Source organism: Tamandua tetradactyla, chromosome 7 (assembly GCF_023851605.1).
Source record: "Tamandua tetradactyla isolate mTamTet1 chromosome 7, mTamTet1.pri, whole genome shotgun sequence".
NCBI classification, from domain to species: Eukaryota; Metazoa; Chordata; class Mammalia; order Pilosa; family Myrmecophagidae; genus Tamandua; species Tamandua tetradactyla.
The window spans coordinates 170106367-170114946 of record NC_135333.1 but is presented as its reverse complement, the minus strand read 5'-3'; positions in this window follow the sequence as shown (position 1 = coordinate 170114946).

Below are 8580 nucleotides of genomic sequence, written 5' to 3'. Positions count from 1 at the left end.
CCTCTATAGTTTCTTACAGTCCTTTCACTGTCTCAAGCTGCTTTTGCTTGGAGGGCAAATTCTGGGAGTGGGAGACATACCAGAGAAGAGTTTCTCAAGACAGTCGTTCTCTGCCAAAACGGAGCCAGGAAAAGTGCAGACTGGTTCCAAAGTGCCCTGGGGAGAAAATCAGGACGGGTGCCAGGAACTTCTTCCCTGGCTTTTCAAAGCTGAGCTTTCTTGACCTGCCCAGCAACTGCAACCCCTCTCCTAACTTTCCCCTGCGGCCCTGAGGAACTAAAGCATCTTAAATCTCTACTGCCGCATTTGTCCTAGCTTCGTGGGAGCAATGGCCCCTCAGAGCTGTGCCCCTGTGGTTTTTTTTAATTTTTTTATTTTTTATTTTTAATTTTTTTTATTAATCAAAAAAAAGAAAAGAAATTAACACAACATTTAGAAATCATTCCATTCTACACATGCACTCAGTAATTCTTAGTATCATCACATAGATGTATATCACCATTTCCTAGTACATTTGCATCGATTTAGGAAAAGAACTAGCAAAACAGTAGAAAAAGATACAGAATGTTAATATAGAGAAGAGAATTAAAATAGTACTAATAAAATATATATATATATAAAAAGGAAAAAGAAAAAAACAAAAACAAAAGATACAAACAAACAAACAAACAAAAAACTATACTTCAGGTGCAGCTTCATTCAGTGTTCCAACATAGTTACATTACACTTAGGTATTATTGTGCTGTCCATTTTTGAGTTTTTGTATCTAGTCCTGTTGCACAGTCTGTATCCCTTCAGCTCCAATTACCCATTATCTTACCCTGTTTCTAACTCCTGCTGGTCTCTGTTACCAATGATATATTCCAAGCTGATTCTCGAATGTCGGTTCACATCAGTGGGACCATACAGTATTCGTCCTTTAGTTTTTGGCTAGACTCACTCAGCACAATGTTCTCTAGGTCCATCTATGTTATTACATGCTTCATAAGTTTAGTCTGTCTTAAAGCTGCATAATATTCCATCGTAGGTATACGCCACAGTTTGTTTAGCCACTCGTCTGTTGATGGACATTTTGGCTGTTTCCATCTCTTTGCAATTGTAGATAATGCTGCTATAAACACTGGTGTGCAAATGTCCATCTGTGTCTTTCCCCTTAAGTCCTTTGAGTAGATACCTAGCAGTGGTATTGCTGGGTCGTAATCCATTCTGCCAGTCTATGTCTTTTGATCGGGAAATTCAGTCCATTAACTTTTAGTGTTATTACTGTTTGGATAATATTTTCCTCTACCATTTTGGCTTTTGTATTATATATATCATATCTGATTTTCCTTCTTTCTACACTTTACTCCACACCTCTCTCTTCTGTCTTTTCGTATCTGACTCTAGTGCTCCCTTTAGTATTTCTTGCAGAGCTGGTCTCTTGGTCACAAATTCTCTCAGTGACTTTTTGTCTATAAATGTTTTAATTTCTCCTTCATTTTTGAAGTACAATTTTGCTGGATATAGAAGTCTTGGTTGGCAGTTTTTCTCTTTCAGTAATTTAAATATATCATCCCACTGTCTTCTAGCCTCCATGGTTTCTGCTGAGAAATCTACACATAGTCTTATTGGGTTTCCCTTGTATGTGACAGATTGTTTTTCTCTTGCTGCTTTCAAGATCCTCTCTTTCTCTTTGACCTCTGACATTCTAACTAGTAAGTGTCCTGGAGAACGCCTATTTGGGTCTATTCTCTTTGGGGTGTGCTGCACTTCTTGGATCTGTAAATTTAGGTCTTTCATAAAAGTAGGGAAATTTTCAGTGATAATTTCTTCCATTAGTTTTTCTCCTCCTTTTTCCTTCTCTTCTCCTTCTGGGACACCCACAACACGTATATTTGTGCGCTTCATATTGTCATTCAGTTCCCTGATCCCCTGCTCAAGTTTTTCCATTCTTTTCCCTATAGTTTCTGTTTCTTTTTGGAATTCAGATGTTCCATCCTCCAGTTCACTAATTGTAGCTTCTGTCTCTTTAGATCTACCATTGTAGGTATCCATTGTTTTTTCCATTTTTTCTTCTTTGTCCTTCACTCCCATAAATTCTGTGATTTGTTTTTTCAGATTTTCTATTTCTTCTTTTTGTTCAGCCCATGTCTTCTTCATGTCCTCCCTCAATTTATTGATTTGGTTTTTGAAGAGTTTTTCCATTTCTGTTCGTATATTCAGCATTAGTTGTCTTAGCTCCTGTATCTCATTTGAACTATTGGTTTGTTCCTTTGACTAGGCCATATCTTCAATTTTCCAAGCGTCATCCATTATTTTCTCCTGGTATCTGGGCATTTGATCAGATTTCCCTGGGTGTGGGACCCGGCTGGTTGAAAGGTTTTTCTGTGAAATCTCTGGGCTGTTTTTCTTTTCCTGCCCAGTAGGTGGCGCTCGTGGCGCTCGTCTGTCTGCGGGGCCCACCAGTAAAAGATGCTGTGGTTCCTTTAACTTGCCAATCCGAATCTCGCAGTCGGCCCGGGAAACCGCGCGTGGAGGGGGTGGGTCGCCAACTGCGGCTTGGGGGAGTGCCGGTCCAAATTGCCCAGCTGGCCCAAGACGCCAAGCGTGGCGGGAGGGCCTCGCTATCCAACGTTCCCAGTCAGACTGGGGAGCCACGTGCGTGGAGGGGACCCCAGTCGCCAGCGGCCCCAGCCGGGAAAACGCGCGCCCCTCGGGTATCTCACCGCAGCGGATTCTCCCTGCCCGTTCGGCCATTCCAGAATGGGGTATGCTGTCTTTTTGGTCTCTTTCGTGGCTCCGGGAGCTGTTTCGTATTGTTTCTGTTTCTTTAGTTGCTTTTCTGGAGGAGGAACTAAGACCCGCGCGTCTTACTAAGCCGCCATCTTCTCCGGAAGTCCGCCCCTGTGGCTTGAAGTTGGTAATCTGAAGTTTCTAATTAAAAGTCATGACTAGCAGTGGGTCCTGCCTACCCCTGGTCTTGAGGAATTGGATTTTTTTGTTCCTTTCTACCACCTGTGAGCTAGCCAGGCAGCAGTCGGCTATGAGAGTGGGTGGTAGTCACTGATAACCACTGCACAGAGAAAGCAATACTAGTCTTTACCATAACTCACCACTTCTACCAGCTCTTCCCTTGATGCCTTAAAGTGTTCTACTGACCTCCAGATTTTAAAGTAGTCATTTCAGAAAGTTCCTGCCTGCTTAGTGGTTGTTCTGGTGGGAGGACTGAATTCTAGAGCTTCCTACTCCACCATCTTCTCACAAGCCTCTCCTGAGTTTCTCGGAATCCATTAACTGAGAGAAGGAATGCAAGAACAGCTGGTTGAGGTAGAAACAAGCAGGAGAGTCAGTCAAGAGAGTGTGCAATAATGAATTTAATTTTGATATGCTTAGTGTGAGGTACCTGCAAATATCTAAATCGAAGTAATGGTAAAGCATAAACTTGAGAATTAGACACACCTATGTTTCAATCACAACTCCACTAACTAATGTGACCTTGAGCCGTGTGCTATTCATCCTTTTGCGTGTCACATTTCTCATTGCTAAAATGGAGCTAGTATCTGATTGTTAGATTTAGGATTAAATTACATGCATACATTGTCACAGGACAGGCCATTATAATATGTGTCATCTTCCATCACACCCTAGGCCATTGTTTCTCAGAGTGGGTCATGGGGCTACCTGCAGCAGAACCAGCTGGAGTGCTTGTTAGGCAATAAAGCCCTTCTAGACTTACTCAATCAATTGACTGAGGGGAACCTGAAAATCTGAAATTTTCATTTTTATTTTTTTTGGGATATATCAACCAGGAATCAAACCCAGGTCTCCTGCATGGCAGGCAGGTATTCTACTACTGAACCACCCGGACACCCCAAATTCTGAAATTTAATCATTCCCTGGGGTTGTTCTGAAGGCATATAAATCAAATGTTTTACAAATTCTGTCAATCAACCTATATATAGAGAGAACTCTTTTAATTACACAACTATTCATGAACTCAAATTTGTACTAGCATTTTTCCTTAAGCCAAAAATATGAAACCATTTACCTTTAATAAGAATTTGGTACTTTCAAAGTATCAATGAATATATATTAGACATTTTCCTAATTTCTAAACCTTAGATGCAGAACAAAATTAAGTGTTTTAAAGATGGGTCTAGGATGCTAAAAATGAACCATTAGCAAATCAGGAACAAAAAAAGTAATAAAATGCTGAAATTGATTCTTTGAAAAAGAAGATATTGGCTTCCGGGTCAAGATGGCGGCTTAACAATGTACACATTTTAGTTCATCCTCCAAAACAACTACTAAATAACCAGTAACAGTACAGAACAGCTCCTGGGGCCACATCAGTGACCAGACACACAATGTACCCCAGTCTGGACCAGCTGGACCAGCTGTGAGCCCACCCAGAAACGTGAGCTCCCCAAGCTGTGGCGGCCAGTGCCCCTCCCCCACAGGCTGCTTCCCAGAGGGGAAAGGAAAGGACTTTACCAGCAGCAGGGACTGGGCACAATCAAACGCCAATTGTGGAATTAATTCACAAATTCTGACTACTAAAAATAGGCCCCCAGCTCAGGTGAACCTGATCAAAGCGGAGGTTGCTCATTTTTGCCCTGGCACCAAGGGGGCAGGACTGACAGAAAAAGGGGGGAAAAAAGAAGGAAACAGAGGTTTTTGTGGCTATGTTTCTACAAAGGCTTGACTTCCTCTGGATACAGAAGCAGGAGTTCTCAGGCTGCAACTGCCCCAGGCATAGGCAGAAGTGAGCTCCTTTGGGGGCTTATCTGGAGACTGTGCCTTCCCCAGGGGAGGGGTGAAGCCCCACCCAGGTGGAATCCCTCCCTCAAGCAATTCAGACCCCAGGGCTTGGTAATTTCAAGCCATTAAAACCAGCCTACAACCTCTCCTCTGTCTCCACCACATCCCCAGCAGGGACAGTCTGCCAAAGTTAAAGGTACCGCATCATCTTATGCTGGTGGGACCTGCAGGCAGACAAGCACCACTTACTGGGCAGGATAAAAAAAAAACAGAGTCCAGACACTTCACAGGAAAGTCTTTCGACCTGCCTGGTCTCAACCTCAGGAAAAACCGATGCAGTGACTCTTTCCTCCTGATAGGAGGCCAGTTTGGTATGGGAAAACCTGGCTGGGGTCTATAATATCTAAGTAGACTCTCCTAAGTGTGTGTGGGGGAAAGGCACCACACAAGCAGGGCAAGAAACAAGAACACAAGAACTGAAAAATTCTCCTCTGTTAAACAAAACTTAAGCTAAAGGTCCAGATAAAGCTGAATGGAATGTCAAAGAACAGATAGACAACAAATTCATCCAACAAGAAAATCCTAGAGAAAAGAAGTGAAAGCAATCTCCAGAATTAACTAATTAAGGTAAATTAAATGCCTAGATGCCCGCAAAAAATAACATATCACACTAGGAAAATCAAAGATATGGCCCAGTCAAAGGAACAAACCAAAAATTCAGATGACATACAGGAGCTGAAACAATCAATTCAGAATGTACGAACAGACATGGAAAACCTCATCAAAAACCAAATCAATGAATTGAGGGAGGATATAAAGAAGGCAAGGAAAGAACAAAATGAAGAAACTGAAAGTCTGAAAAAATAAATCACAGAACTTATGGGAATGAAAGGCAAGGTAGAAGAGATGAAAAAACAATGGAAACCTACAATGGCAGATTTCGAGAGACAGAACATAGGATTAGTGAACTGGAGGACAGAACATCTGAAATCTGGCAAGAAAAAGAAAATATAGGGAAAAAAATGGAAAAATATGAGCAGGGACTCAGGAAATTGAAAGACAATATGAAGCGCACAAATATACCTGTTGTGGGTATCCCAGAAGGAGACAAGAAGGGAAAAGGAGGAGAAAAATTAATGGAGGAAATTATCACTGAAAATTTCCCAACTCTTATGAAAGACTTAAATTTACAGATCCAAGAAGTGCAGCATACCCCAAAGAGAATAGATCCAAATAGATATTTTCCAAGACATTTACTAATCAGAATGTCAGAGGTCAAAGAGAAAGAGAGAATCTTGAAAGCAGCAAGATAAAAGCTACCCATCACATACAAGAGAAGCCCAATAAGTCCATGCATAGATCTCTCAGCAGAAACCATGGAGGCAAGAACAGTGGGATGATATATTTAAATTATTAAAAGAGAAAAACTGCCAACCAAGAATTCTGCTTCCAGCAAAATTGTCTTTCAAAAATGAGGGAGAAATTAAAACATTTTCAGACAAAAAATCACTGAGAGAATTTGTGACCAAGAGACCAGCTCTGCAAGAAATTCTAAAGGGAGCACTAGAGACAGATACAAAGACAGAAGAGAGAGGTGTGGAGAAGAGTGTAGAAAGGAAGACTATGAGTAAAGGTAAAAAGAAGGAAAATTAGATATGACATATAAAATCCAGAAGGTAAAATGGTAGAAGAAAGTACTACCTATGCAGTAATAACACTGAATGTTAATGGATTAAACTCCCCAATCAAAAGACATAGTCTGGCAGAATGGATTAAAAAACAGGACCCATCTATATGCTGTCTCTACTCAAAGAACATGAGGGTAAGGACACAAACAGACATTTGCACACCAATGTTTATAGCAGCATTATTTATAATTACCAAGAGGTGGAAGCAGCCAAAATGTCCATCAACAGACGAGTGACTAAACAAACTGAGGCATATACATAGATGGAATATTATGCAGTTGTAAGACAGAATACAGTTATGAAGTATGTAACAACATGAATGGACCTTAAGGACAGTATGCTGAGTGTGATTAGCCAGAAACAAAAGGACAAATACTGTATGGTCTCAGTGATATGAACAGACATTAGTGAATAAACTTGGAATATTTCGTTGGTAACAGAGACCATCAGGAGATAGAAATAGGGTAAGATATTGGGTAATTGGAGCTGAAGGGATACAGACTGTGCAACAGGACTGAATATAAAAACTCAAAAATGGACAGCACAATATTACCTAACTGTAATACAATTATGTTAAAACACTGAATGAAGCTGAATGTGAGAATGATAGAGGGAGGAAGGCTGGGGGGATAAATGAAATCACAAAGAGATAGACGATAAAGACTGAGATGGTATAATCTATGAATGCCTAGAGTGTATAATGATAGTGACTAAATGTACAAATTTCAAAAATGTTTTTGCATGAGGAAGAACAAAGGAATGTCATTATTGCAGGGTGCTGAAAATAGATGGTAATTAATATTTTAAAATTTAAACGTGTGAGACTAAAGCAAAAATGTTAATTTTGTACAAATTTATATTTTGACTGGTGCGTCTGCTAATATAACTTATATAGATAGTTGGTTGAACACCTTAAGTACGTGGAACTTTGGGTAGGACATGAGATTTTGTTGGTTTGTCCAGGTGATGCCCTGATGAATCCCAGAGTGATCTGATCAGTGAGTGGAGAAGTATTTGCAAAGTATTTGCAAAGAATGGTGAGAATGGGGAAAAACTCAATGTCCCCAAGTTGAATTCTTGATATTCTCACAAGCAGTGTGGACAACCAAATCTATAGGCTGAGCCCCCAGTCTTAGGGTTTGTTCATATGAAACTTAACCCCACAAAGGATAGGTCAAGCCTACTTAAAATTAGGCCTAAGAGTCACCCCCAAGAGAAACTCTTTTGTTCCTCAGATGTGGCCTCTCTCTCCAGCCAACACAGCAAGCAAACTCACCACCGTTCCCGTCTACGTGGGACATGACTCCCAGGGGTTTGGATCTTCCTGGCAACGTGGGACAGAAATCCCAGAATGAGCTGAGATTCACCATCAAGGGATTGAGAAAAACTCTAGAATGAGCTGAGACCCAGCATCAAGGGATTGAGAAAACCTTCTCGACCAAAAGGGGGAAGAGTGAAATGAGACAAAGTGTCAATGGCTGAGAGATTCCAGAGTGGAGAGGTTATCCTGGAGGTTATTCTTATGCATTAAGTAGATATCACCTTGTTATCCAAGATGTAATGGAGAGGCTGGAGGGAACTGCCTGAAAATGTAGAGCTGTGTTCCCGTAGCCATGTTTCTTGATGATGATTGTATAATGATATAGCTTTCACAATGTGACTGTGTGATTGTGAAAACCTGTGTCTGATGCTCCTTTTATCTACCTTGTCAACAGATGAGTAGAACAAATGGAATAAAAATAAATAATAGGGGAACAAATGTTAAAATAAATTTAGTTTGAAATGCTAGTGATCAATGAAAGGGAGGGGTAAGGGATATGGTGTGTAAAATTTTTTTGTGTGTTTGTTTTATTTTTCTGTTGTCTTTTTATTTCTTTTTCTGAATTGATGCAAATGTTCTGGGAAATGATCATGATGATGAATATGCAACTACGTGATGATATTGCAAATTGCTGAGCGTATGTGTTGGGAATGTTTGCATTTCTTTCTTGTAATTTTTTTTAATTAATAAAAAATAAAAAAAAAAAAGGGGTGGGCCATGCTGGCTCACCAGGCAGGAATGCTTGCCTGCGATGCCAGGGGACCTGGGTTCGATTCCCGGTGCCTGCCCATGTAAAAAAATAAAAATAAAAATAAGATATTTCAATAAGGC